At 43.4% G+C, this 6,198-nt stretch overlaps 1 protein-coding gene across 4 annotated transcripts in view; it reads right to left on the reverse strand.

The window, feature by feature from the left end:
• The window catches only part of LOC104134819 (interleukin-2 receptor subunit alpha), a 30,505-nt gene extending 25,049 nt beyond the window's left edge, over window positions 1-5,456 (reverse strand). For all 4 annotated transcript variants that reach the window (XM_035903870.1, XM_035903871.1, XM_035903867.1 and 1 more), the window contains exon 1: window positions 4,988-5,456. The gene's annotated coding sequence lies outside the window, so the exon portion shown is untranslated. The remainder of the gene's footprint in view (window positions 1-4,987) is intronic.
• Window positions 5,457-6,198: the final 742 nt, after the last annotated feature.

A 6,198-nucleotide genomic window follows, 5' to 3' on the forward strand; every position in this document is an offset into this window, starting at 1 on the left:
ACCCCCCCCCCCCCCACGCCGCCCCTGACAGCAGAGGGGCTCCAGCCCTCGGATCATTTTAGTAGCCCTCCTCTGGCCCCGCTCCAACAGGTCCATGTCCTCCTTGTGCTGAGGGCTCCAGAGCTGGACACAGGGCTCCAGGTGAGGTCTCACCAGAGCAGAGCAGAGGGGCAGACTTCTATTCCTTCTCCCCCACATCTCCCCCCACCCTTTTTTGTTTAGTTGCTGCAAAAGCAAAACGGTTTGCATTTGAGTTGCCAGGACATGATCTAAGGTGGTATTTATCAGACAGCTCATTATTCCAACTAGGCATGGCAAACAGCAAGCAAAAGCTCCAAATGCTAGTAACAGAAATAATCCTACTATTATAAATTTATTGACACAAGTTTCTAATCCAGCGAGCCAAAATATTCCTTCGAATGGGTTCCATCCGTCACTTACTTGCAATTTGTTTGTTAATTCTTTCAAATCTTGGATACTCTTATGAACAGACTCAGAATGATCACTAAGGTTCATACAACACATACCTCTTTTTTTTTATTTTATTTTTTATTTTTTTTTCCCCATCACATTTAAAGTATTTAATGACAAAGCCAGGGTTTCCAGTAATGACTCAAGAGAGCAGGTCCCACTTTTATCCCCCGAATGGCATAAAATAATTTCTACATCTTTGAGAATTTCCAAGGAATTGGTTACAATAGATACCTGCAAGTATTACAATTCTGGCGCATCCTAGCAAAGCCAATCTACCTGAAGCCGTGAAAAGCCAAAATCAGGACTCAATAGTCTTGGTGACTATTAAGCAGGTATCCTTCATTGCAGCACTGGATGCACAGGGGATCGCCCCTCCTAATGTGTGCGCCACACAGGGTTAATTGCACAGTTTACATACCAGTTTTACGTACATATCCATTACATTCCTCAGAAAAGGCAGGGATAAGTAAATTCATTCCTGGGAATCATTTACATATTTTCCTCCCAGTTGCACGTGCTCAGTGATTTGAGTCAGTGGTCTTCAGGGGTCGTTTACTTCATCCACTCCTCTTCTTCACCTTGTCTGGTTTTGTAAACTTCGGCTTTTACCCCCCTTATTCTGCTGTCAGAGCAACACAGCCAGTACCTGCCAGCTCCCCATCCTTGAACCATTCCCCTTTACCTCCGTATCTCATGCTTCCCATCCCTGGCTATCCTCATAAGGACAAAATGCTAGACGTTTTGTCCCCTACATGCCTTCCAAGGCCAGCAACAAGGATAGGCAATTTACTACAAATCTCTCCTTTTTTTTTTTTACTTTTTTCTCTAGTGATGCACCTTCCACACACTGTTAGTTTCTTATCTATGGTTTTTCACCTCCTGTGGTTAGTAAGTTAACCTAAACCACAATGTTAGTACTTTAAGCTGGATCCTCCTCAAGGATGTGCTGTTTTCTCAGGGCTATTATCACCTTCCAGCTACAGTTGGCTTCACAAAGGTCTCTTGCTAACCCTTTAGCATCCCTTCATACCTTTAAGATCACTTTTGGGACAGCACATTTTTGTTAATATTTCACATGATGCACAATTTTTGCTAGACACAAAAGTAGCCTTTTCAGACAAAGCTTGCCGTACAAATTCCCAGTGTGAAATGAAATAAAAAGCTTCATACAATCCAGTTCGAATTAAAAAAATAAAGATGTAAAATTTGAATGCGATCATTCTAGCAAACTAGACAGTATCCTTAGTTCAAATGATGTTTTTCTAAGGCCAAGCATCTTTTTACAAAATGGGTATTTCCTAGAGATTTTCAGTTACTTCAGCTTGCAGTAACTAAAATATTCTCAATTACAGAAGCTTTTATCACTCTTACATGCTCTGCTCTGAGGATTTTAGACTGTTTAAAGTGTCATTAATAATGCAAAAATCTTACTCTACATTGAAAACGAAAACTACAGTACATTCATATAATGTCAGCTTTCCGGCTCTTCGGTAAGATGAGGACAAAAATGAAGAGCAGGCATCTTCAGAAGAGGAAGGCTGAAACTTCTGCTAGGATTTCTGTTTCTAGCTCTTTTATTTTTTTTTTCTTCTTTCAAGAAGCATATTAGAACATCTTAAAAAATGTTAAGAGAGCACCTGAAGTAAAAGAGTAGCCTACTTATTTTTGTAAGGGAGTATATTGTATATAGTGAACATAGAGTGAAGTAGGGAGTCACCCTTCCAGTGATAATATTGAAAACTGAGACCCAAACTACAAGTTATAATTCTAATGTACCAAGGCCTGCTTTATGAAAGCCTCCATTTTAAAAATGAGACAACTAGCTAACACGAAAGTCATTCTAATCAGACAAATTTTTGAAGTGTTCCCAAAAATTCTTACCGTGGAATATATGAAAAACAGATGCCTTGGAAAATAGTGCATTCTCATTTACATAGGCCTTTAGCCACAGAATCACAGGTAAAAGGAAAATGAAATGTTATTTTATACCAGATTGCTAAATTCTAGATTGTGTTTGAGGCACAGCTATGCGTGTGTAGATGTAAAAATTACTTTTTTTCCTCAGTTTTGAAACCTCAGACATACATTCTGTAGGTTTCATTATACTATTCAAATAGTCAATCCAGAAGAGAAAATAGGAATATTCAAAATGCAGACCTGGTACCAGACTCCCCTATGAAATTCAGGTATGCCCTTCTGAATGCTGGTGATGGCACATGCAAAACCTCCTACACTGGGCAGAAGAAACAAGTTTTTCTGTTTTCCAGGACAAAGCAGTCCGTTCACTATAGTTACAACCCCGGGTGTTTAATTCCAACATTCGCATTCTCTTGACGCTACATAAAATGAAGAAAAAAATCCCCCTTCTTTGGATTTAATTTCCACACGTATGTCCACAACCAGTTAAATTATTTTCTGTACAACTGAGGAAGAATATTACTATTTTAATCCCGATCAGCTTGTCATTTGGTCCAGTTCCCCTGGTTTTTTTTTCACTCCTTGTAACAACTGAAATAGAGGTAGAAAGTATTGCAGGACTGTGTAGCAATATTAGAAAAGAGGAACAAAAGTAAGTCCAAAAGGTAGAAATGCAACACTTTTTTCCTGCACAGGAACTGAAAGAATGCATTTCCACTGAACTGGAAGAAAAAAAAAAAGCACAGAGAAGTCTGGGTCTCCTGTGAACGTTGCTGAATGCAGCCTTTCCAGTTTCTCTTGGGAAGATTTCAACTTTGGGCAGTATCTCAGTGTTTGTGCTTCATGGCAAGCTCGTGTGCAGTTTCTGCAAACTGCTGAGCACTGTTTTTCAGCTTTTTGTTTTTCAGGTTTGGGTTTCTTGGGGTTTTTTTGTAGATGCAAATGCTCGCTGACATCGGCGTTGGCATTTTCATAAGCAAGTTGGCGTAACAAAATTGGGCAAGCAGCCTCATCGTCGACCTGTCGTTCTAGGGTGTTTTGCAATCTTTCCATGAATTTAATATATGGTTCTCGGGGCTCCTGTCTAAAGGTGGTGAAAGATGTCTCGGGATGCCCCGTGTCCGGAACTCGGCGCAGGGACTGAAGTGCAATATCTTTTATTTGGCGAAATGCCTCACGATCTAGCTGCGCTTGTGCTTGCGGTGCGGCATATTGACCCTCTCCCATTAACTCATTCATGCCAATGCCCTGCGTTCCTGCTAAATTGTCCATGGTTCTTGCCGTCACAAGATCTCTGTACTCAGTGAGCCACTCGGAATACTGCATTGACGATAACGTCATTCAAATTAGCAATTTCCAGTCACAGGTAGTCATACTGTACCCATGTCCTATGGCACTAAACAAGTTAAATGTATACAACGATTGAATGCAATAATTGCAAACTGACTTGTGCAGCTCTTTTACTGCTTCATACAGTAGATGCTCCCAGGACAGAGCCTGGTTACCTTGATACCATGCAGGGAAAGCACTTAACATGTCCAAATCTCCTTTTTTGATCACTTCCCTCCAACACTGTTCCATTATCCCTTGATATTCTCCGCTTTCCTTTTCCCAACTATTTGATTCACTCCCCCTCTTCTGGAGTGGGGGTAGTTCCCCACACTCCTCTCTGGTGTTGTCTGGAGGGTATAATCAGGCTCTTTCTCCGGGTCTATGGGACCGGGATCGAGAAGGTCATTGTCATTTGTGGTCCCCTGGATGGTTCCCAATTGGGCAGTCAGTGCTGGCAGGGCTGAAGGTGGGGGGGAGAGCATGGGCTCCATTGCGGAGCTGCTGCATTGCTTCAGAAGTCTGTCACCGTGTAGGCAAATGTTTGGCGACATCTTTGTCCCCCCGGGCAGCAGCTTCCCACAGCCTATTTTTTTCCAAGTGCCTGCCTCAAACATCCCTGCTATGGGGAATTCCAGGATATTCTTCTGAATCTATGCAAGCATTGTTATGAGGGACAGGGTAGATACATCACATAGAATCATAGAATCATAGAATCGTTTAAGTTGGAAAAGACCTTTCAGATCATCAAGTCCAACCGTTACCCTAACTCTGCCATCCCACCACTAAACCCTGTCCCTAAGCACCTCGTCTGCCCAGCTTTTAAATTTTAAATACCTCCAGGGATGGGGACTCCACCACTTCCCTAGGCAGCCCCTTCCAGTGCCTGACAACCCTTTCAGAGAAGAAATTTTTCCTAATGTCCAACTTAAACCTGCCCTGGTGCAACTTCAGACCATTCCCCCTCATCCTATCATCCATTACCAGGGAGAAGAGCCCAATCCCCACCTCACTACAGCCTCCTGTCCGTCAGTTGTAGAGGGCGATCAGGTCTCCCCTCAGCCTCCTCTTCTCCAGACTAAACAACCCCAGTTCCCTCAGGCCGCTCCATGTAAGACTTGTGCTCCAGACCCCTCCCCAGCTTTGTGGCTCTCCTCTGGACATGCTCCAGTGTCACGCCACTGACTTCTAAGAATTCTTTGCAGTACCTCTACATTCATTTTCTGTTCATTTGTAAGGGAATTCCCCATCGTTCCCAGCTGCTCACCTGCCGTCCTGCAGAGGTGATGGGTGGGTATCAATATTCTTCCATTGGTTCAGCTGGGCTACGCTGCTGGTCCGGACTCAGTGAGTTTCCTGTTCAAGTCCTGATTCAGGCCCCATTTGCAGCATATGGAGGCATGGACCCAGGTTGGAGGTGCAACCAGAATCAGCTTGATTCAGGGAGAGCATGATTTTATACTCTGTGCAGAGTATAAACTTCTGCAAAAAGAAGAGAAAAACTTCTGCAAAATCTTTTGCTCACAGCGGTCCTGTAGGTGCTGCCTACACAACTCTCCTCCAGTCATACATTCTTCTAGCTTCACTTCTGCATTCCTGTGGTTCGGCTCTTGTGACCTGCGTGACTTCTATTCCTTCTCCCCCACAGTTTATCACAATTTTCCCTTCCCCTACTAAACATGCGGTCTGTTCTTTGGAGATGCAAGGATTTACTCTCCAACACCTCCTTCTATTTCTTGCCTGGTCAAACTATTTCATTTCATAGCTATTTGCATGATGGAGACAGAGATGGGAGACCTTTTCTGCAGTTCTTCAGCTCAATCTTCCTCTCTCACCTACTCAGAATCCTGATGGTCAACTAAAGATTGCAAACTCTGAGTAGAGGGCAGCAGTTTGGATGGCAGACAGCAGGTTCTCAATAAGCTGAATTTTTCCTTTTGCTGAAAAAATTTCTTTTTTTGGCAGGTGAACTGAGATGCTCTCCCTCCTTAACACAACTATTTGCTTTCAAGCAGCAAATCTCAGCGTAGGTGGATAATAGCCGCTAAGATTTTATTAGAAATGGTGAGGTTTTATCCCATCAAGAGCATGCAAAGTAGAGTCAGTTGTGGTACTGGAAGGAATGGTGACCCCAGGTGGCTAATTCCTATGGGAACAGTTTAGAAGCATAGAATGTTTTGGGTTGGAAGGGACCCCTAGAGGTCACCCAGTCCAACCCTCCTGCAGGGAGCAGGGACACCTTTAACCAGATCAGGTTGCTCACAGCCCCATCCAACCTGGCCTGGAATGTTTCCAGGGATGGGGCGTCCACCACCTCTCTGGGCAACCTGTTCCAGTGTTACACCACCCTCATTGTAAAGAATTTCTTCCTTAGATCCAGTCTAAACCTACCCTGCTTCAGTTTAAAACCATCACCTGTCACAGCTGGCCCTACTAAAAAGCTTGTCCCCACCTTTCCTATGGGCTCCCTTTAAGCCC

This window comes from Egretta garzetta, unplaced genomic scaffold (genome assembly GCF_000687185.1).
Source record: "Egretta garzetta isolate BGI_Z169 unplaced genomic scaffold, ASM68718v1 scaffold260, whole genome shotgun sequence".
In the NCBI taxonomy this organism is placed as follows: Eukaryota; Metazoa; Chordata; class Aves; order Pelecaniformes; family Ardeidae; genus Egretta; species Egretta garzetta.